Source organism: Scatophagus argus, chromosome 1 (genome assembly GCF_020382885.2).
Source record: "Scatophagus argus isolate fScaArg1 chromosome 1, fScaArg1.pri, whole genome shotgun sequence".
NCBI classification, from domain to species: domain Eukaryota; kingdom Metazoa; phylum Chordata; class Actinopteri; family Scatophagidae; genus Scatophagus; species Scatophagus argus.
In genome coordinates, this window is record NC_058493.1 from 19,253,780 (window position 1) to 19,278,644 (window position 24,865).

Genomic DNA, 24,865 nt, shown 5'->3' on the forward strand with positions numbered 1-24,865 from the left:
TATGCTCTATATCACACCAATATAAGAGGGACAGCTGAAACAAGCTCATGAACTGCAAAACGTGCCAGAAGGAGTCAATGTCAAACAATATTTTCCATCAAAAGGACCTGGTCCAAATGTAGTGCTTAAAAACTAAATTCTGCTTTCAATATTTGACAGAGATGGGCAGAGAAAATTACCTTTGACATTTCAATATAAAGCATTTCACAACACATACAAATTATACATAATTATGCGTGAAACTTCTTTCCACATTTAGGCAGACCTAAATTAATAAGCAGTAGACTGAAATTAACCACAATTAGACACCAATTCTAGAGCTGTGACTCTGATTGATGATTTTATTTTGTTATATAATAATCTGTTGATTATATTTCCCATAAATAGAATCACTCAGAAAATAATGCTGACAGGAAACAGTGGAAAACGTCAATCAAAATTTTCCACAGCCAGAGAAACATCTTGAAATTAACTGTTTTGTCCTAGGAAAAGTCTGAACAGTGATAAATTCATTGCGCTGAAGCACACAGCAGAAGCTCAGGACTGGTGGGGAAATGTTTAGTCTAGACAGCCAAACAGCCACATACAGCTTAGCCCTGTTTACACCTGGCATTAACATGCATCTTGGGTGATCCGATCACAAGTGGTCAGGTATAAGTACGTCAGTTCACAACTGCCACTAGAATATTCCACACGAACCTCAAACAACCACTTGTGACTGGATCTCACTTCCCTGCTTTATGTGCATATAAAAATGTACTTCATTTCCGTGCAAAGACCAAATGCGTTGTTGTTTCCAAGGGACTGTCCACCAAAAACTGATTGCCATCCAATTTTAAAACATTAAAGCTAGTAAAAAAGCACAGCACTGATTATAATCCGGAGCACATGGCAGGAAAAATAATGCAGGTTGTACGAGTGTAAAATTTGGACTTTGGACACTAAAGCAGTTGAAAATCACAATTACTGAGTCTTGTGCATATGAGTCTTGCAACCATCTTCAGGCCTAACGGAGTAAGCGCCAGACTTGCGGAATGAAACTGAAAAGTTGGATGCTAGCTCAGTTTGTGATGAGCTGGCTCTATTAATCCAATAACAATGGTGTTAATGCTGTCCGACAAAACGTTCAGCTTCAATTCCATCTAAAATGCTCAATGGGTGAGTTTCAAGCTTCGTGGTGTGTTCAGGATCTGCAGATAAAGATGCAGGACAGAAAATAGACAGTCACCACACCTCTGATGTCTTATCTCAACACATCACTGTCACACAAACAAGCCACTCGCTTCTCACAAGCACACACACTCTCTGTATGTGAGGGTGGATAGGAGTGAGTCACTCTCCCTTCTGGCCATGAAAAAAAGCAATCTGTGACAGAGAGAATGGGATTTAACAAATTTCCTTTAAATGCATAGTACTTGATTTTTTTTCAAACATTTGTTCACCCGTTAATTATTGAACAGGACTGATTCTAATATATTAACAGAAATCTTCTATCTTTATTATGAGGGTAAAACAATGTAGGAAAGCCACAAACATGTTAAAACTTAGTTGTCATCTGTCCAAGTTAGGGCTATCAGTGACAATGAGGATGTTCTTTTGGACATAAAATCAAAGCTTCATACAGCTCAATATAATTTATAAATCAAACTCTTCGTTTTATTAACAACGAAAGGCACAGGGAATTAAAAAAAAAAAAAAAAAACAGATACAAAAAGCAAAAGAGCAGCTCGAGACCAGCTGATGCAATCTAATGGAACATCATAGTTTGAGGAGTTGATATCCGGGACTCAGTTGAGGCTATGCCCACACTGAGCTTGCTCAATTTTAAAAGGCATCTTTTTCTCCATATTCAGGCCTTCCATCAGCAGTAAGACGATGTTTTCACACCCATTCTTGTGCTTTTCAAAACAATCTCTAGAACAGACAGATTTCAAAATGCCACTGTGGTGTGGATGAGAAAGTGAAGCTCGTATAAAATGATGACAAATATCTTTACAGCCAAGGCGGGGCACTGTGTAACAGTAATGTGTGATCTCTCCATTTGAATGTTGACCAGGTCTGTCATGCAATACAGATGTTCTCATTAACCTACCTTTATGTTTTCAGGTCAGGTTTGGAAGCATAAAAAAAATAAAATAAAATAAAGATTTAAACAAAAATAACCGCATTAGCACGGTAATGACTGAAGAAACCAAATAGCAACAATGAATTCATCTGCTAACAAAGGCTGTCCCTGTAGGCCCGGCATGATCACAGAACTCAATTGTCATCTAAAAACTTTAAAAACAAATGAGAGAACCAAACTGTTGCCACTAGCTGATATGTTCCTTCAATACAAATATTGTCTGTGGTTTTATTCTGAAACACCTCTTAGACATCATTTTCATTAGCCATGTGTTGAGCAGAGTACATGCTACAGGATACATTTTCTTGTGTTTTGTGATGTTTCAGAAGCTGAGAGAAATAAACTACACTGACTTGAGATATCACTCTACATCCATGATGTAATGGCAGCATAGCACCTTGCCCCAGCAATGACGGCAAGTAAAACATGTGGACATACACAACCCTGAAACTGAATGAACACTGGCACTTCAATGTAGGGATAATAAGTTATCCTATTTCAGTAGGCAAAGATGGAAAACATACAACAAGAAAAATTGACAAGGATGGGATGAACCTGCTTTATAGTGTAAAATCTTTTTTCTGAGAAGAAATACATTCAAAACAGAGGAACATGTCACTGACTTCATTTGGTTTGCATTGTGTGTTAGTTTTCCCCAACAACACTTCTAAATATAACCCTCCACAACTGGAGCAAATGTTGAATAATGAAGCAAGGGAGGTCCTGGAAAAAGAAGACCTCGCCGGGAAAATTTGGCCAACAACATTAAACAAAATAATCCACGTTTTTTCCAGCAAGGCTTAAAGCCAAACCTATAGAAACATTCAATATGTAATTATATATCCACTTTTTCTGTTGTATGTGTTTCTTTTTTTGTAGTCTTTCTCCTAATATATCTCAGTAGCTAGGAAGACATTTTGATACCGGTCTATAATACCCAGAAATCAATAAAATAGGAAGCAAAAGCACAAACCTATAATTGACACCAACTGCATGTCAGGTATAAAATGTGTGAAGTTTGTGAACCATATTAGTATGATTCTCAAGAATTTCTGGTACATCAACATACATCAGTCAGATACATAAACCAAAGGCGCAGAGGGTTTCTTCTCAAAAATGCAATCTTTGCATTTCTGCTTTCTCTGAGGCCAAGTCAAACAGGAGAGTTGATGTCAGAGCTGACAAGTACTGTACAACACAGACGCTGTGGGAGCCCAGCAGGCATCACTGCAGTGAAAACAAGTGAACTTCATCTCAAAATCCTGCAACACTACATCACGCGCAAGCTGCTGATTCCTGATACTAAGGCTATGGAAAGGTTGTCTACTGGCCTCTGACCATGTGAGGACACCAGTGTTGTCATCATCCCATTATTGTTTGACATGAGACTGGATATTTTTTTAAAACAATGTGAATGACAGCAATTGTGATTGGAAATCATCTCATGATTTCAGACGTTACACAGTTTTTGTTTGCATACCCTGCTGCAATGGCAAGTTTGAACAATTTGCCCCTTTACAAACTTCTTAAGGCTTAAAGGCAATTTAAAGAAACTGTCAGCTTGAGTACAAAACTATTCAAAAGACACCATTTGACTGAGTAAAGAAGCTTGACTAAGAAACTGGCCAACGAGGTGAGAGAATGGAAAGGGCGTGAGACTTGTGAGGGTTTCAATGCAGTGCCATTAAATTTGGCCAAAGGTCATAAAAGAGGCCCAACTCTGCCCTGAAAGGAAAAAGGCGCAAAATGGGAAGCATGAGCTGAAGACAACTCTGATGATCTCTATGTAGGAACCATAGAACTCAGTCCTTCCTTGGATACCACTTGAAGTTCACAGAAAATCACAGCAAGTGCCAACTAGAGGTGAACTAGCTGATTTACAAAAATCTTGAAAATGTTTTCCAGATCAGAGTTCATCTCGACAAAAACCCTGTATCCCCATCCCCCACACACTACTCTATAAAACACAAGTAGTACAGGCCTGACACTCTTTTCTTTCCAAACAAAAGCTGCCCCTCAATGCTCCTCCCCTTTGCCCCTTTCTCGACTTGACTGTGGCTCTCCAGCTCGCCTTCTGTTATAGTTATCTAAATCTCCGAGAACAATAAGGCTGAGGTAGTGGAGCCCACAGAGGGCTGGAGAGGGTCACAGATGTCTGTCCCACCACCTGCCCCCATGCCACATTCACCTCTCACTTCTGTTGGTAGACAGCAAACGGGAGGCTGAGTGGAGTGTGTAGGTATCGGCTGTAATGGTGGTAATGGAGAGGTGGTAGGAAGAAATAGAAATGGGAACTGAAGCTATTGTTTTCATATAACCAATTTTAGTGCCCCACCGCTGATATCTCTTTTAAAGACAAGGGGAGGAAAGCATCCAATATGTAACAAAGAGAACAAGGACTCAACTCAATCCTCAAAAATCCGAGAGATAGTTTAGCAGTCGTAAAGACAGACAGACCACAGAACACAAAAAAAGAAGATGGCGGTAGGTTTTTGGACATCATACATAGACCTCTGCTCTGCAAAACATGCTGTGTATCTCCTCTATACTCATTCACACAGTGAGCTTCCCTTCCATCAACAGGCAGAGCCGGTATTGATCTTCCCTCGGGGTTTTCCATTTACAGTCTGCTGGTTAGCAGGGAGAGCAGGGAGGGTGTCTTCCAGAAACTTTACTCAGCAACCATTGATTTGCAATTAAATCAGGACGCTGCATTCCTCTACCAAATCTATGACTCTCAAATGTGTCATACAGATTCCAGATGCCTTTAACACTGAATGAAAAATCCAAACCACTGAGGAAAAGGAAAACATACAAATATCTTCAAAAAGTAAGGCTAGACAATGATCCACTAAGATAGCTAGACAGTCAGCGCTTCATCGACACAGTATATTGAAAGAGATTGGATTTTAACAACCAAAAATTTACAGTCCTACATTAAAAAAAGATTGCCAGACCAATAAAATTCTGATAGTTTCAAATAATACTTGTTTTTTTATGTTTGTGCAGTGCATTCAATGGACACTAGATTTGACCATTTCAACTGTATTTATCTAACACAGAGTGACTGTGGCAAATTCTGTAAGAGGTAACATCACTTGCAAACCTTCTATTGAGCATGTTTGTAGAGTGACTGGACAGGCCACGCAACTGGCTGAGCATTTTGGTCACAGTCAAACCACCTCTGAGCTCATCAGTACCACGGCACACTAATGTCAACAAGCCTAGTCATACAAGTCATACAAGCATACTATATATAGTGGTGGGAGTCTGTTTGAGGCAAAAGGTTTTTTCCAACAGCAATTGTGTGTTTTCAGGTGAAACCTCAGACAACAGAGTCAGAAGAGGAAAGCAGGAGGTGCAATCGCTAAACAGTCAGCAGACAGCCAGTGGACTTCATAGAGCGTGGTGACTCTAAATGCCAGTAAAGGCAAAACACTTCCGGGACGAACAAGCTAAGTGCTGGCTTGGCCGAGAGAGCAGACAACAGACTGCACCACTGGGGGACAAGAGCTGAAGAAGTCAGCAAAGGAAGAGAGCAGATCAGGAGTTCCAGCGTGGAGGCAGGAGCCGTATGTCAGCACAGTTCAGCATACACAGTGTGTAGGAAAGGACTACAAAAGCAAAGTCTATCTATCGCTGGTTTCTGTCTTTCTTCCTGCTTTCTCTGCTTGATACTAGCAGCATTATGTGTACCTCCCTTCCCCCAAACCACACACGCTCCCACTCTGCTCCCTTCCTTCTACTCTGCAGAGAGACGTGCAGGTTGGCAGAGGAGGGCAGGAGGATGAAGTGGCGTGGGAAGGGTTAAGTCCAAACAGATCCATCTGCTTCCTCATCTGTCTTCCTGGCTGGCTCCTGGCCCTAGCCCAGCTTTTACACAGCCTGCAGCCTGACACAAAGCATAAACACATACACACAACTGGACAGCACATATCAAAACCACAATGCTGACAGGTTTCAGCATTTTTGCAAAGCTTATTTTAATATATAAAGGGGAAAGGATTTCCAGATGGCTTTCTTCGAGATACAGTTGCCTTGGGCAAAAGCTCTGGCTAATATTATACCTGAGAATATCTTTAGCATTTCACAACATTCATAATGTAATATGAGCTAGCATACTAGAGAGGAAAAGTATTTCCTCCTCAGCAATACTTCTTGACAATTCTGTGAGGAAATGGATCACAACATTATATTTATAAAATAATTCAATCTACATGCTTATATGCACGGAAATAATGTCTTACAAGAAAGTTATGATCCTTGTAACGTCTTGTTATCTACAAGCATGTTTCACTTTGGCTTGCTGAACACTCAAGCAAACAAACATTCCCCAGGGAAAATGCATCTGTTAACATAATCTTCGCAGGATATACAGCTACGTGAAGAGACCAACAACTCATCTGCAAATCTTAAACATTCAACTAAGATGTGAAATTGTGTGCACTATATTTTGATAACTCCCCTTGGCTGGTAACGAGGGCCAGACTGTTCACACAGTATCTCAGTATCACTGTACACTTAGCTGTCGAACACATTATCCCATTCAAAACCCAGAGGCTAAAAGAGCATTTCTGATACATCCAGAACAATATTTTTCCTCTTTTCAATGTTTCAGAGGTGCATAACAAAGGCCTATAGGGAGGTTGATTAACTGGACAAACGGATAACTTTCACAACATTTAGATGCCATTGATGCATCGAGTTTGGTACTAGAAAGCCTTAGAAAATTGAAATATTGAGCATTCAGTATTGCTTAATTCAGTTATGTTCACTATGAGGACGAAATTAAATAATATACAACAACAACCAGTTGTATGAATAACTGTTTAAATAACCGGAGGATTCTTTCACTGATTATCATCAACACTGACGTGCATGTAAACAATGATCATCACACACTCTGTTTACTCGGCTGCTTCCTGCAACTATGCCACAGTGAAAGCCTGAAAAACAAAAGTCATGTACTACACTTCTGTGTCAATACTCACTAGGCTGACCTTACCTGTACATTAGAAAAAAGCTACAATAAGAGAAATAACCTTGATGGAGGGGGGTAAAAGAAATCCCCGAATATGAACACTATTTTAGTTATGGGCCTTCTATGAAATGAACATACATGCCTGGACCCATCCATGCACTGTGCAGAGCCGGACAGCTGCAGGGAACTCAAAGACAAGAGCTTAGAGGGAGGAGACAATCGAGTGCACCGCCGTGTACACCCTCATAAAAGAGTAGGTTGCCACTGATAGGAGACGCTGTCTGATGAAGGAACACCTGGTTAGGGAGAGGTCCAAACCTGCTGAACCCTCACAGTTATTCTGCCTTTGTATTTAAACAAAACAACAAAGAGACCTGCTCCTATAGCGTAGGCCCTACATTATAGTGCATTTGTAATGGTGAAGTGAACACAGAGCAACTTATTTAAGCTGTTGATGTTGTGAGTGAAAGAGATAGACGAAAAGAGAGACAGAGAGGGGCGTGCAGACTTACAGTATGTCAGACAACAAGGTCAGCCCATCCCGGGAGAGGTGTTGGCTTTCTAACAGAGTACAGCTACTTGAAACCAAGGTCACTGCTCTGTGGCTGTGAGAGGGACAGGAGAGTGGGGCCAGACAGGGACAGCTTTGCTACATGGCCTATGTATAGGTTTGGTGAGTGGTGAAGGCTGAATGAGTGTGTGACCACGTGTTTCACAGGCATGTTTGTACGCGTGTGTGCTTGCACACATGCCTTCAAACTGACAAAAGTCATATCACTTATGGACAATAAATAAATAAATGAACAAATAACATTCAGGGCTGAATTTCCTGAAAGCCGATGCCTTTCTGACATAAACAAATCAGTCCATTACCATTGCCATTATGGTTAAAAAGTGTGGAATGGGGGATCTTAGCTGCTCTCCACACTTCTTCAATCCTTAATAGCTCGTTGCATGGTTTTGACTGCCTTCCTTGAAACAGAGGCCCATTGACCACCACTGTACTCTAATACCCTCAAAAGATTAGAGCAGAGATTGCTGAAGAAACGTGACACATTGTGTTTAACAATTCAAACTAGCTGCTAATAAGAGCTGAGCTTTAACACACTGATGTGGACACATAAAAGTATAATAGGAAGATTGTTTCCCTTTGTTTTTTTGCCTCTGTCTATAAGTGGAAGTAAGCATAAGAAAGGCAAAGTACAAATGGTGAGATTCTTACCCATTAAATATATCATTGAAAGTAAAAATTATCCTTTACAAATCTTTGCAATGGCCCCAAACAGATGGTTATTCTGTCTTATTTTTAGTTACTTTGTTAACCAGTTAACTTTCTTAATACCAGTGGTACAAATACCAATGTATTTGAGTAAACAATGTTGACAGATCTGTGTAAGTATGTGCTCCTGGTTTTGTGATTCTCAGTGAGATCCAAGAAAAAGAGCTTGAAAACAGAAATCAGACTTGTATTTATACACACTACCAAAAATAGCCAACATTTGTATTAGTGCACAACAGCCAACGAGGCTGGATGAGGGCTGTTGGATGTGGCTGGATGAGGATTATTGGACGGACAAACAAAACCAAGGAGGGAGAGCTACTTCAATGTTATCTTATCCTCCCCCACCTTGGACAAGGGCCTAGAAGCTCTAAAATTAGCTGTCACATCTAAACAGAATCTTTGGTGTAGCAACTACTCTGATGGGAACTTGGCTCATGGCTGATGTACTGAAAGCAAACTCAAGCTCATCTCCAACTGCAGATATGAAGCCAAGATAATATACATATGCAAACTAGATACATGGTCCTTGATGGTTTCCCTTCTCTCATTTACATTGGAAGCATTTGGATGAAGTTCTTATCAAAAGTGGCAAAGAGGTAGCCCACTACAACTCACTAATATTATAGGGCTGGATATGACATATTCATCAACTGTAGCACAAAACTAACAATGATAACATCAAACTGTGCAACTGTTTTTTATTATCAAAATGAATGGAGTGATTCCAAGCAAATTTAAATATATCAAATTAGCGCACGCAGGGAGACTCGAGGTGAAAGACCAGTACCAATGCTAAATTAATGACTCCAACTTCAACCAAGGCTGCATATTATTGTTGATTACAAGTAACCAAAAACTATTCTATGTCAAGACTTTGGTGAACATAAATTAATAATATCGGTGAACCATGCTACACAAAAGAATGAAAAGAAAGAGCTGCTATACACATAGAAGAGATGTTTAAGACCAATTAAAATGATGACTGAACAGGGAGATTGTGACATGACAGAGGCTTTTTTTTTTTTTTTTTTTTAAATAGAGGGTTCCAGCGACGGAATAAGTAGATAGTGGAATACATGGCAATTCACAGACCACCAACATTATAAAGCAGTAGTGAGCCTAAATCAGTCTAACCATCAGGTACAGATCCTGCTGGTGCATACATGTATTAACATGTACTTAAGCTTGTGGAAAACAGTGATTGGGATGCAACTATGACCTCCCAAGAGCAGAGTAAGAGCAGAAAAAAAAAAATCTTGATGAAAGCAAACCAACATTCTGTGCTCCTGGCTGTGCAGACATGCTTCACTCAATACCAGATTTTGTTTTTTTTAATGTTATTTATTCTTAGATTTAGAGAGCAGAAGGGGTTTACACGTTGAAATGTTTAAAGTATTACATTTATTATTGCTTGCTGTGACAGGTAATCAAGGGACAAAAATAGACAATTTGTTGAATGGGCTTCTACCACTATTACGCAGATGCTCTTAAAATACTGTGTTAAAAACTGAAAACCCCCAAAAACGAACAACAAACAAATACATGTTTTGACCACATTATTTACTGGCTGTAGTAAATGGGAAAACTGCTATTACTACTCCACTCCCAACTGGTCCCGAGTTACTTCCCCTCTGCATGATTTCCCTACTGTAGTCTGTTGTCATCTCTCAGCAGTAACATTTCCAACTCCTCAAAGAGAAAAATAGAGAAATAAAAAACAAATCCTGAATTTAATGCTGCAAGATGTTGTACACAGAACTGCCGCCATGCATTGCTATTTATCCTTTTCACTCTCACGCCTACGAGTTACTTCTACTCACACAGAGTGCTAACTGGTCTGATCCTCCATTACACAGAGCACACTGGCCTCCCACTCCCACCCTATGAACGGTGGCAGGCTGCCAGGTGGGGAAGTGTGTGTTTGTGTGTGTGTGGTCGAACTGCACAGGACAATGGCACAAAAATATGGAATTGGTGAATACTTATAAACAATCTAAAAACATGCCAACCTTGACACTGAGCTCCAACAGTCTAATCTAAAATCTGAAAGGGACTTTGACCTTCTGGGCATACTAATGTGACACCTCAGGGCAGCCAGGCAGTAATGCATAGTACTGCATTTCCCTTGCTTCCAATCTCCCTGAAATTGTACGACCTATGGCAGACCTCGAATTCCTCTGCCTAAGATGTGAGCTCCCTGTCATTCAGCTAGCTATTAGCGTATTTCGCTGCACTCCATGCCACAGTGCCTTGCCTGTTCCCTGCAAACAGACTCCTTCTATATGGCATCAGTATGCAGCCTGCCTGAAGGGGAGGAGGAGGAGCAGCAGAGGGGAGGAAGAAGGGAAGGCTGGGAAAACAAAGCGTCTATAGTCGTCTCTCCAGACGGGCCAGGCCGAGCTGCACTAGCGGGGGCGAGTTATGTAATGTGACTGGCAGGGCCCACTTCCCAGTTCAGAGCTGCTGCACACACTAATCCCCACTGAGGAACAAGCCCTGCTTTGGAGGAGGAGGAGGAGACAGAAGGGGAGCTGTGAGGAAACCAGTGGAGAAGGTGTGATTACAAGAATTTTAGCCTTTCATCTGTACCAAATCGAACACACAGACACCTCCCCTCTCAGCTCCTCTGCTGAAAGATAACAGCCAGAATGATATCTGTACTGCTAATGGCTGGCTACAGCAAAGAGGAGACAACACTTTCACACAAAAAGCCTGTGTTTGACATCTTATAATGACACAAATTCACTATACATATGAAATTACTTATAACAGATAAATAAGGTCAGAGTTCACCCAAGGCCCAGGTTCATAACTATAGATGTCAAGATATATCACCGCTAAGCCATGTATTTAGGGGCTATGGGACTTGTACATACAGGCAAGGAAAGGCATCTGATGATTTTAGATCACAAGAGCCTAGTAGAGTTATGTAGCCAACTAGATGGCTATGCTAATTTACTTAACCGTTTCATGTGTTCCTTCCTTGTGTGACATATGAAGGAACTTAAAGTCTGGCTATAGTCAACATGGCATTTCAAGATAGACAACAATCACAATATACATTGTAGATCATAGTTGAGATTAAACAGATTGTGATATTATGTTTTGGCCAGGTAACCCAGAGCTACATGTAGTGTTGATTGTGATGTGGTGGATGGTCTTTGTGTTATTTGTCTTACTCCTCCTCTATTGTGTCAGGGCAATGGGGGTGACAAACACAGCGTTTTACCCCCCAAAATGCCAAATGTACAATGATCAGTGCAGAACAGATGCTCTGTCACAAACACATCATCACACAAAGACTTTAATGGGGCGGATTGCGCATGTATATTAAGAATGAAACTATGGAAGTATATTTAGCACCATAATTTAGCATCCTCTATATCACTTTTTCTATACATTTGAAAAAACGATGCCTCCTGCAACCAACTGACAGCATCCCCTTGCTATGCCCCTCTTGTCTACTGACAAGGAAACAAGATGTGCAGAAAATCAGAGAGAGAGACAGAGAGAGAAAGAGAGAGAGAGATTCTCTTGAATCACACTGTTTATTGTAGGCCTGTTTTAAGGTTGTATGTGTACCTAGTTGGTGCAGATATTCGGTACCAAGCTGGGTTTGATCAATTCACTACGTCATTAAAAACAAGCCCCTTCCTCACTCAGCTCACCTGCTGCCACAGTTACACTGTCAATTTGTGGGAAACACTGAATTCAATAAAGCAGCTGGTGTAAACGCCCTGTCTGATGCAGCAGGCCTTCTTTATTCAGTCAACTAATAAAAACTTAATGCTATTATGCAACAGCTTCTGCTCTAAGATCTTATTCAAGTGTCTGTGCAATAGATCATAGAATAATGCGTGAAAGGGCTTCTAGCCACCACTAAGGTCTACCACATTAGTTCATTATAATGACTCTCAAGTAATGCTTTCATGCCAAAGCAGAGCATTGTCAAACCCACACAGAAGGCAGATAGGGAGCAGGTAGACAGATATGGCAAGAGCTTAATGAAGCTGAGAAAGAGTGACATAGTCACAGTCACAGTCACAGAAACACAGTGTGAAGAAAAGGACAAGTCATCAACAGGCACCTCAGTCAGTTCTGCTAACCTCAGAGATCAGGTGGAGGATTTAAAGCAGTTAAAAATAAAAGTCTGATTCTGATTTACTTAGCTGCTTGCCTGGAAACCATGTGACTGGCATCACATGAGGAGAGGGAGAGAGGGAGGAGGGTGGTGGAGGGTGGCAGAGGGTGTGTGTGTGTGTGTGCGCGCGTGTATGTTCAGCCCCCATATGCACGCACGCACACAGAATGTACTCCACTCTCCACTCCTGGCACCATAATAAGCTTTGTGATCAGTTTCCTTGGTTTCCACTGACAGTAAGCAGATATAGGCAGCTCAGAGAGGTAAACAGTAGCAGCTCTTGCTGGTGCACAGCCACAGGCACATAGACACAAGAGAGGCGGGTGGGAGGAGAGTTAGAGAGTCAGAGACAGAGGGAGAGAGATGACTTTGTGCAGTAGAAGGAGATGAGCCAGTGCTGCAGCTGTTGGTTAGGTTAAGAAAAGCATCTATTTATCTATGTATTGCTAAACATCTATGCTAAATTGTATGTGATTGGTTGTTGTCAGTGGTTTATTTAGTATTACTAATAATTCCCTGCGACAGAATAGTCAAGTGTAATTTCATGCCTCCTTAAAGTCAAAGTATATGCTTTTATTGTTACATGTTTATGATTGATGCACCTCTAAAATGAATGCTATCCATGACTGCAATCTTCAAGCAAAAACTAGGCAGCAAGTTTGTTAAACAAGCATGTTCTTCATCAAACTGTGGCTTGACCACAATGCCAATAATTTGATAGGAGTGGAGCAGTAAACTCAAATTTTTGTTACTTTAAAATGGACAATAAATGTGGTCTTGTGCTCATAATGAAGAGTTTGTCATGGTCAGGACTATGGTCACATTCACTGACAGATGTATCTGTGCATATGCAATGCATGTGTGAGTAAGACAGAGAGGGTAATGGAGGGCTTTTGTTGGACACATGCTAGTTGCACTACACTACTGAAGCTGTGACCTACTTTTCACAGTCTCTAACACACACACACACACACACACACCTACACACAGCCTCTGACAAAGGACAGGAAAGCAGAGGTTAGGCATGTACTAAGCCCCTTTCTTAATACATGCATTCCAGTGGATAGAGTTCAATGCTGCTGTGCTTTCAGCCTGCCTGTTGGTACAAGCAACTCCTACATTAGGTCCCCTGCATGACTGAGAATAAAGAGTCTGATGTTTGTAGTATGTAAGCACATATATATGTAAGCACAACCAAGCAAAGTCTTTTTTTTCCCCAAAAAAATACAAAACACTGCAATGGTTGTTTGGTTAAACAAGAGGGACTTTAACAGCCCGGAGTTCCGTTATTGTAATGATGTCATTACTACTATAAGAAATCTCAAATATGTACACGCACCACATGGCTGACACCAACATAAACTCCATTTCACAAAGCACTGAGACTTTAGAGGAGCCAGTGTCCCTTATATGGTAAATTAATGTGTGCTATATAAGCGAGAAAAAAAAAACAGGTGAAGGGTGATTTAAAGATGCAAATGTGACATTTCAATCCTTGAGTTGCTGTATTCACAAAGATGCAACCCACCAACAAACACGCACACACACACACACTGTACAGCATACCAGGTATTACGATGTCAGCACAGACACATAAAGTAGCCAAAAAACAACAATTAAGATACAAGTGCTTTACCAATAGTGCTTCAAAGAAAGCAGCCTTAAAAGGACAGAGTCTGATGGTTATATTTTCCAAAAAGACGTTAACATACCGATTCCATGGCTGCGAGAGAATGTCAGAGGGCTAAAATCCAACTAGAAAAACACCTGCTGCTGCAGAGTCCACAGGATCCTGAAAAACAAGACACAAATGAAACCAACATTAATTACAAGGACAGCACAAGCAGTTTCACATTCCTTATGACGAGTCGGTATTGGATCAGGTTTCTCTTCCCAGGATTGATTCTCCCACATTTCTCTGGCCAGCTGAGAAAAGGCCTGTGGAAGAACAGGAGATAGGGACACTGACATGCAATGGATAATCTGGTCTCCATTATGTTCCCTCAACCCGATACTGTGGACACAAAACCTCGTCTTTATCATATCTATGGAGGTTCTCAGTCATCCAGGTCATGGTCAAGGTTGAATAGTTCTGTTAGGCAACTGGACGTGAAGTTTTTCTAGAAGACGTTTCGCCTCTCATCCAAGAAGCTTCTTCAGTTCTAACTGATGGTGGGGTGTACTGGAATATATCTACTGTGGATGTGACAAAACTCAATTGAGAACAAAGGTGCCTCAGGTCCCTCTTATTGAGTGGGCCGTTAGGGTCACCTGGGGAAGTGTTGGGGTGTCGTGAGGGGGTTCTGATGGGTCATTGACATCCCCTACAGAGTGGTATTGGTCACATGTCTCTTTGATGTGTGAACCTGGTGGGAGCAGGTGAGAACTGAATCTTTTGGGTATTATTCCTAAGAGGGCCCTGTAAGTGGGTGACAGGTTGTGTCTTGGACCACCTCCTCTGTTGAGTGATGGTTTTGCCAGGTTAACAAAGATGGCTTCCTTTACCCCTCTCAAACCATGTGTCTTCCCTGGCCAAAATGTGGACATTGTTGTCCTCAAAGGAGTGTCCTTTAGCCTTGAGGTGGAGGTGAACAGCTGAGTCCTGTCCTGAGGAGTTGGCCCTCCTGTGTTGGGCCATGCGCTTGTGTAGTGGTTGTTTGGTCTCCCCAATGTACATGTCAGCGCACTCTTCACTACACTGAACGGCATACAACACATTGTCCAGCTTGTGTCTGGATGTCTTATCTTTGGGATGAACCAGTTTTTGTCTCAGGGTGTTTTCGGGTCTGAAGTGTACAGGGATCTGGTGCTGGTTAAGTTTTTCAGAAACCCCTGCAACGCAAGGCATGATGACATTCCCCCTTCTGTTGCCCTCCCTCTCTGTGGGCCTCTTCCTGTTGGTTTTTAGAAAGGCCCATCCGGGATAACCACAGATTTTGAGGGCTGTCCTAATGTGTGCCTGTTCCCTCATCTTACCTCTGTTGGTGGTAGGTATGGTGTTTGCCTGTGACTGAAGGGTTCTGATGACCCCTAATTTGTGCTCCAGTGGGTGGTGTGAGTCAAAACTGAAGTACTGATCGGTGTGAGTGGGTTTCCTGTAAACCTCTATGTTGAGTTGTCCGTCATACATGATGTGGACTGCGCACTTATCCAAAATAACCCAGCTCTGTGCCTAGCCCTTGTTCTCCTCTGTGACCATGATGTACAGTACCATTAACCTGAACCTTATCTTGACCTGAAACATATAGACTGAGACCACACCTCACCAACTGCCCTGATTATTAGTTTACCAATATCCATGGTCCATCGTCTAATTTGTGTCAATTTAGGGGTCCTTGATGTGAAAAAGTTTGAATACTGCTGCCCCACAGCGGCAAACCTCTGAGTGTATTGCGCTTGATGGCTATCAGAGAACCCAGCACACAGCAAGTTGCCAAATTAAGCACACGAAAACCCAGCCTAACCAGCTAAAGCCTAGCGTCCCAGTCCTGCTCATGTTCCTAACCTTCCTGGCTGGTCGCCCTTCCCCCAGTCCCCTCCCAACTATGAGGACAAGGATTTATTGGGATTTAGGAGGCAGGACAAGGGAGGGGAGGGAGGTTAACAGAGGCCCAGTGTTGGGCTAAATTGGTGACATTCCAATGATTATGGGACCCCCCCCAATTTGAACCTACATTTCTTTTATCAAGTTACTTTTAAGGCATCATAAGGGGGCTGAAGTCCAACAGCCAGTAGCAACTAGCTGTCAGGTTTGACACTGTTTAAAAATACAGTACATACATGAGCCTGGGGACTGCATTTAACCCAACATTCTGCTTACAGATACATGTGTGTGCTTATTTATCATTTGCAAGTGTTCATAATATCTCTGCTAGGAGATAATATCACAAGACTTGTGTGGGGGGTTTTAAGGGATAGAGTACAAAGGCTGATGGTACAGGCAGGGTGGCAGGTGGGTACACAGGACAGGATTAAGGCCAGGCCTCACTGGGTTGGTCTAAGTGGTAAGGAGGATGAGGGCTAGATGCGTATTTGTGTTTGTACTGGACTGGAACCTGTGGGGCTTTCCCAGCAGGAATCACAGGATTGATGGATTGTAATAATCCATCCAGGAAGCAGAACACCACCCTCCCAGCAGAGTTTTGGAGACAGCATACAGATAATCCCCCTTGATGATCACCTACAGAAACTGTCAAGAGACACAGATTTAACTAAGAATCGTATTCTCTAAAAACCATGGCTACACCAACCAGAATGACACTGAAAGCAAATCCAAGAACATTTCTTTGGCCAAGGTTATTCTCTGAATTAGTTATAAAAGGAGGCATAAGCAATCAGTTACTGCCCCTGTTTTTATAATAAATATAAACAGGGCAGTAAGGAAACCATAGAACTGAAAGAAAAATAATGACAATGAGGTAACAGCATACAGTGAATATTTCTTCATGAACAACAGCTATCACAGAGTGAAATAAGCGACACCATTTTGAGCAAAAGCCCTCATCACCTACTGTCTAATTCAATACACCTGAGAAACACTCTGGAACAAGAGGACAAGCTACAGGACACATTCCTCTGCACACAAGCACAAAGATACTATGGACAGGATGGAAATACACATCAATAGCCAGTTGTACAAGCTTTTCGCAAGGTCACCAATCATTATAATATTAATTCAAAACCACCACTAAAACACCATATCATACTGCAGGGCTTGAATGTTATCCTGTCATCTCTGAAAGAAAAAGTGCTTTTTTGTTTAGCAAATTAAAACTGAACTGAGCACTGACCATTGCAGAAGGTGGATTCTATAGTAGTACAGTAACTATAGATACTAATACTGTCAAGCTCTCCAAAAATATGAAGATTCTGAAATGTTCTTGTGATACCAGTTCATCTACCCCCTCAGTCACAAACAGCTTGCTGGGAGGACTACTGGTAAATGAAGAAGTAGACAGGAACGCTGGCATGGTCGCTAAGCTAAGTACTGCTGTGAACAGTGGCAGCAGCAAAATGTATTTTAATCAACTGGAAAAAAAAGTGAGTTTAAGTGTGCTCTATATTTAGAATATTTTCAGTCCTTTACCTTGTCATAAGAGAGCGCTTTCTGACGGGAAACTGAAGCCGTTATAGCCATCTAGACTCTCTTCAAAGACACAAGACTCTTGACTAAAACAGTATTTTTACGTTGCAGAGCATGGGTTACTGATTCACTGCTGCCTGGATCAGTTAGTTTGGTTTGTATTATTGTGTGACTTTGATGATTTTAATGGTTAATTTGGATCTGAACCAACATGTGTGCTAAAGAGGGAATACTCCTGTGGGTACTGTGGGATTAAAGAGGAGACAGGGGCTCTGCTGCTGGCTTCAGGACACAGGCATCTTTTGTCTTGCTTCTCTGTCAATTGGCATCTGATTACAGAAACAGCTTCCATTTCAACAAACTTGTATCACTGCTTCTATATGGGAAATCTGGACCATGTAAGACAAGCACACCGGCGTGCCCCCCAGGGTTACAGAGCACCTCTCCAGTCAGTCCTGTGTCTAGCTTTCTTATCAGAGAAGAGATCAGAGTCAGCTGAAAGGCGACCTGGAACAACAGCACTGACCTCTGTCTGATTTCATAAAGCGTGGCTTGGTACACATCATGCAGAGACATTACTTCACCCTGACAATGCAGGCTTTGCAGCCCAGTAGATCATCGCTAACAAAATTCACAGGCTAGCTGAATTGTGTGGAGTTCATATACAGGACACGGTAAGTAGAGGATTACAAATGTTGGCATAGAGTCTCAGCAAGACATGTAGTGCTGCTGGACTTTATGCAATAAAGTGTGTTTACCAAAGCAGTCTGGTGACAGACTTCTGTTATATTACATCAGAGTAAAGTTTTGTCATTTGCTGCTCGATCAATGGCAACTTGATAAAAACAAGTAAGGTCATATCAATCGATGGGAGTCTAAGGTAGATCTGCATATTTTCAAAAAAATGGCAATACAACACAGATCCCAACACAGAGGTTAAGATTTAAGACACCGAGATCTTCTACGTGATATATACTGTTTCATGGGCATGTGTTCTTTGTGTTCACATTGTTGCTATATGCTTAACATCTCAGCTGATGTAGTTGCGTCGGGCAGGAAGACAGATTACCACACTCCTATCTTGCTGTTGGGGGTTTAAACACAACATAAAATCAACCACAGCCATATCTTTGCATCTAAACTATCAATAAAAATTGATAGTGCTTTTGAGAATAACTACAGTATGACACACCAAAAAAGAAAAATAGCAATACACAAGTGAATACGTGCTTTCTTAAATCCCTAGACTAAGACTGTGTTCAGATCAACTTCAGCTCTGTGTGGAAAAATGCAGTGCCTCTTTGTCAATGCAGTGTGGGTTTCAATGCAGAAAAATGCACAGTTGCACAGGATAAAAAGTCAATATGGTTCAACTTTTGTTGAAAAGCTATGGGCATCGCAACAAAAGATTAAATATAAAATAATAGCTGCCTGGGACCATTCCTAATAATACCGTTATCTCCTGTGCAGTGTTGTGGTGCCTGATAGGCATTCCAACTCATACAAACTTGACTTTCTGGGTTGCATTTACATCATTTTAACACATGACTACTTTCAGATACCCATTTGTTGCTTACAAGACAAATGATCACCTACAAGCTATTTTGTATATTACTGAATAAAAGGAGCCTTCAATGTCCACATTCTTTCTAGAATCTAAAAACAAAGTTGCAAAAATATGTGTCCATAAGGCAACATGGCAAAATTGAACAGTATTTTCCTAATTAATCCATCATAGCACATGTGTTTGAGATTAGTTAAAATAACTGATAAATGACTTCTAAAACAAGAGGTTAAATGCCCAACCAGCCTTAAAGATAAAAAGAAATAAAACGGTGCTTGTAATTAACCAAATGTATATAATGAAATGTTTTAAATTTGACAAACAAGTTTGGACTGTACAGTTTCATTTTGATGAATGTCCCATTTTAAAAATATATATTAATAGAAATGTTAGTCTTATGAAGGGTAAAGTGTCTGTAACATGGGGGGGGGGGTGGGGGATGTTGGCTGACACTATAGAGCTTAGTGATGGCTAGTGCAGTGACGCTGATGGCAAACCAACCCCTATATTAAGTCTGAGCACTAACCCAAATAAACAATAGGAAGCAACAGCAGCTCAATATACCAGCCTGCAGTATGTCAGAGCATCAGGTATCGGGGCTTATTGTAATATCTTCACTAATTAGATTCAGTCATCTGCTCTTCTATGCTCAAACACTGGAGGGGAAATCTGACACTGGAGGGTGTGGGGAGACAGCTGGGGGGAGGGGTGAGATGGGCCAGGGGGAGGAGAGAGAAAAAGAGATGCACACCACACCTCTTCTCTTCAAAAACATCTACATTATTGATAAAGCCTGGCTTCTGCAGGGAGGGACCACAGCACACTGATCCTCCATATCTCAAGCATGAGCAATCAACAGAGGCAGCATACTGGCAGCTCAATCCTCATCATTTTACCTAAAGAACAAACACACTCGTGCGAGATAAAGCATCAGTACAGGAGACGGCAATGAGAGGTCATAAAAAAGCAAACGCAGTGGAGAGCATGAGAAGGGGTGAAAAGAAGAGGCATAGAGTCAGAATCTGGAAAACACAAGGACAGTCTTCCATATGGCTGGGATGGGTGAATACTAGGTGAACAACAAACCTTCTAAATAAAAGCCTGATATTAAATGAAGACAGAGAAGTGAGGGGGTAAGGGCTGCAATGAGAAGGCAACAGCAGCACTCGTGACACAGTTAGCGACAGTGTTTATTCGGCACTGCCATGCCGCGGCAAGCTCAGCTCCACTTGCTACGAATCTTCTGCTGTTGTCAAGGTAACAAGCTCTCTGGACTGGGGGAAAAAAATCTTCACATTCAAAAGATGCCTTTTCAAATGTTGGCCTCAACCTGAAGCTTGCATGTGCTCTCAATATACAGCCTGAGCAAACGAAGGTATCTTCAGCTCGGCTGTGCAACTAAGACAAATGCTTTTCAATTTCTCATTGACTTTAAACATTACCAGTACATAACATTGTGAACATTTTCTATGTGGCAGCTGGAATGAAAATCAAGGACAGCAAAGCCAGAAGGAACTGTTGGAACATTCACAGTTGCTTCATTAAAATGAAATCAATTAAAATGAATTCTAGGCTTCATCAAAAACACAAACAACACAAAAGCTAAACCATAAAGTCCCTTAGTATTTAAGTACAATCCTCTATGGCTAGGTATACGGTATTGCACTTATCAAAGAAGTTCAAAGAAAGATAAAATGTTTCCACCCCATTTTTTAAAGAGGTATAAACAGAAAAGCATGTGAGTTCTGCTCATACAACATGATGGATAACAACTTGGAGTGGAAGAAATGGAAGAAAAATAGCGCAATTCATTAAGAATTATCACGTGCTCAGCTCTAATAAAGTCCAGTTTGAAGATTATTTGTCTTAAAATTATAACTTATATAACATTATTAGGGCTTAACAAATAATATGACGCCACTATCATACTATAGTGATACAGTTGTCCAAAAAGTGTGCCAAATATTACCAGCGTGCAAAATTAACTGGTTGACTAGTAAAATCCACCAGCCAAAACAATTTTTACTGGATGTATGCATATTGTTTTGACTGGCAAAAATGTATGCATATTGGGTAAATCTTCAGTATTTAATTAATAAAAGATGTTACTGTAAGACTAGAGGTACATGGGAACCTGTTGTACAAATATATTGTTTTTCTGTTTGCAGATACAAATCTGATTTGACTTATTACCTGCCTGTAAAGAAATGAATGGGATATTGTGTTGATTTTAGCACCTTATTCTTAAAAATATTGTAGTAAAAGAACAAGAACATAATGACAGGTAAAGTCTATGTATTTCTATAAAGGAAATGAGATACTTGTTTTAAACAACCCTAGTGGTCATTCAAATACTAACTTCTGAGCATGAGGTGCGCTCAAACACACCATGAAGTCCCTTTCAATGCAGATTTTAGATTTTACGAGGTGCACGTTACATAGAAAAGTGATAATACAACACTGTATTGGTGTGGGACAACAATTTCCCATAATGCTTGAGCTCACTGTTCAGCGAATGAATGTACAATTTCTTCTCTGCTCTTTCGAATAGTATTATATATGATTACACACTGTGCGTAAACAAACTTGCTGCTGTGTTCTTATAGCAGTAAGGGCTACAACTGCTGCATGCTGCAACTCCTTCTGATGTGCCAGGCTGATGTATAAGTTATCAGTTCCACGCAATTATATTTATTAGTGAGTTGTTGTTTTTTTTTTCAATACTTCATTACACTGTCTAGATCATTTATTGTATAAAATGTCAAAAACAATGACATTTCCCCATCACAAGTCAGCAGAGCCCAAGGCAATGCCTTCAAACTACTCATTTTGTCTGCCAGGCTGTCATAGACCAGAAGGTATTCCATTCAACAATGATATAAAAATGCAGATCAAGCAAGTATTCCTCAGTCCAGAAGATAGTAAATTTTATTCTTACGTAATGAATTCATTTTCAAGAGTACACATACATTTTCCATCAACTAAATGTTCAAACAATCATGTCTGCACTCACAATCTACCTATTGAAATGATAAAAACAATGCTATCAAACAGCTGCTCTAAGCTAGTGGTGTTAATGCCACATATTCCCATGCCACACACTGAACCTGCAACAATGCTGCTATTAAACATGTGTGTCAGGTTCACTACATGTCAAAACAGATGATCTTCTATGTAAACCTACACATCAGTGTCAAGAAGACGTACATTGGCATGGGTGGACTTGCTTCCACTGTCCTGTTCAACAGCATTAACACCGGCTGTTGTTGTTCTAGAGAAGCAGCAGTTCACTTCACATTCTCTTAACTGGCACACACCCATCCCCATTTCTTCAGATCACTAGAAGAGCATTATTTCCCATCTAAATGATGGCTCTATACACCCATGAGTTTGTCAAGACACCCCTTTCCAAAGCTTTTTGTACATGACTTCTAAGTATTTCGGGTCAACACAAACACAGACTCTCTCCACGTCTCTCCATATTTTTCCACAATATGTTACAGAAGACAATCACACAGACAATCACACAATTCAGTCTTGCTGCAGCAGCAATATCACTGCCTAGAAAGAGAGTCCTGTACAATGGAAATGAGCAGCAATATAATTTGTTTATCTTTTTTTTAATGAAATGTACTCATTTCCTGATAACTTTTCAACAATTGTCCAGCTCATTTAGCTAGTTCACAGCAACCATTATTTTCTACTTGTTTTGCATAACGGCCAAAAAGAACAAACTCTCATAAATTCTGATACCTGCCCTGCGATGTCAAGTGGACAAGCCAATCACATATATTCCTCTCCCCAATCATGATACTGAGCTTTCCATCCTGAGTTTGCCAAATTTGGGCCAATGTATTGCATTGTAGATCACATCAGAAATTTTATTAATTCTTCCTTGTTTTAAATGTTTTGAACAGCGGCATTATACAGTATGTGAGGGCTAGCCAGTCTATTCACCAACACTGATTTGATTTTCTATCAAGAAAACTTGCTCTGTCATTCAGCCTCACACACAACCTGAGCATTTCCACAGTTCTGCCATTTGTCATTTTCTGTTGCCATGGTTGTAGAGAAAGACAGGGCTCTGTGAATGTTGGAAATGGAGGAGTAGCAGCACATGGTACATTATCGACATAAACACCCGCACATGCGTTAACACCACAGAGCAAGTCGACTGTGTTGGTTCTGAATGCCTGCGGCCATCCGTTCTCCCACACAATTCTCAGTCAGTTAAAAAGTAGGCATTTAATAAATATCTCCAGCTTACACACATCATCTCCACACACACTAAGTCACAGATCCAGCTACAAAATCGGCTCTCCACTTCCACACAGGGATGGGAAAATCAGATATCTATTAATGCATATTCTGGGTTTTTCAAAAATACAATATGTCTCTTTACAATATGTGGCAAACATAACAACAAACATAATCACACAGTATGGATCAACTGTGCAGATTTCCCAATTTAGCTGACATGCAGGCACACGGGCAAGCTAATATCTTGGTAACACAGAACTGTTTGGCACAAATAACCCGGCTTGTTGTGTGTGTGAGTGGGTGCGCATCATACATGATGCCACTGTCACCTTGAAGAGGAGCCATTTCAGACCTTTCTCATATTCTGGTGGGATCGACTGACAGAGTTGAGCCACACACAAACACTCTCTGAGATTTCTCATTTCGCCCTCCTTGGAAAGCAGACAAAAAGCCAGAGCTGGATGGCAATGAATTAAAGCAGTGTGAAACTACTGCAAAGCATACAGAGCGGTGAAACTGCTATGGCAGTATGTGTTTATGCATATATATGTTAAGACACTACAACCCTCTAAAGAGTTGTCACCAACAATAAATATGCTGTATGACAACTGAGGCTACCGGAGAATACTTCAGCTACTATAAGCACTGAATGCCAATGAAGGCTGCACACCATGAACATACACACACCCACACAGTATGATTGTGGTGTTGTGTGTGTTATATATTTTTTTCTCTCACTCCTAGGAGGGGAAAGAAAAAAAAATCCCACAAGGGTCTGCTGCAGAGGGCTTTGATCTCACAGATGAAAAGCAACTGACAATGACTGCAGCAATGTGCACAAGGGACAGAAAAACACAAGACTATAGACAATGCAATTTAATACAAATACATACTGTAATTTTTTTTTGTCTAACCCCCCCACACACACAAAAAGTATTACGACACAAGGGAGCATATTACATGATGCAATTTATTTGTCAACTTCTCCCCTCACATGACACATACATTTTTTTCTACTTATTTGTTTTCTAGTTGAATCTAAGAACTATATAATTTTTTTTAAATAAACGAAAAAGAAAAACAAAACTAGAGAAACACATGAAGACAGTAAACAGACAATAAAAATAGTTGGAACGTGTACTGGTGACAGGCAAAGTTAGAAGTACACACAACTGAAGGGTATCTGCTCATGTGATAGATGACTGACTGACATATGAAATGCACCAGAGGCTCGTATCACAATTATTATTGTAATTGTATGAGCTGGTCTTCACAGTTACCTTACACACAGAAGAATCATCTCAATGAATCCCACTCAGTCAGATAAACAGATTCTAATTTGAAAAAGAAAAGAGCAATGCATGTTGCACATTAAGACTGGGCATCCTACCAACAGAGAAAAACTACTGGCTTTCTAGTAAAATGTATA

General features: G+C 40.8%; 1 protein-coding gene across 3 annotated transcripts in view; it reads right to left on the minus strand.

The window, feature by feature from the left end:
• The window catches only part of ankrd11 (ankyrin repeat domain 11), a 91,784-nt gene that overhangs the window by 54,310 nt on the left and 12,609 nt on the right, over nt 1–24,865 (minus strand). For all 3 annotated transcript variants that reach the window (XM_046389623.1, XM_046389631.1, XM_046389613.1), the window contains exon 2: nt 14,242–14,321. The gene's annotated coding sequence lies outside the window, so the exon portion shown is untranslated. The remainder of the gene's footprint in view (nt 1–14,241; nt 14,322–24,865) is intronic.